Source organism: Dipodomys ordii, unplaced genomic scaffold, assembly GCF_000151885.1.
Source record: "Dipodomys ordii isolate 6190 unplaced genomic scaffold, Dord_2.0 Scaffold259, whole genome shotgun sequence".
Lineage (NCBI taxonomy): Eukaryota > Metazoa > Chordata > Mammalia > Rodentia > Heteromyidae > Dipodomys > Dipodomys ordii.
The window spans coordinates 1,025,854-1,026,192 of NW_012267475.1; positions in this window are offsets into that span (position 1 = coordinate 1,025,854).

The window sequence follows — 339 nt, forward strand, 5'->3', positions numbered from 1 at the left end:
CATGATTTTCAATTTGTAGAATGTAGTCTTTAAAATACATATACATATATATGTTCAGATATACACACATTACACATGAAGCTAGATACTTATGCATGAAATATTTCTAAAAATTAGTACTAGTCCTCTCTCATTGAACACTAGAACATGATAGCCACTGAAACATCCTCTCAATACCAATGAGACCTCATCTCATATCTTTGTCTGAGGTCCCTTATGAAAGGTCAAAGAAGAATCCAAAAGATCATAACCTCTCCCGATCAGCAGAAGGCCAAGACAACCCTCAAGTCAAGGTCAATCCAATACTAGTTGGGCTTAAATCAGGCTTAGCTCAAGGGA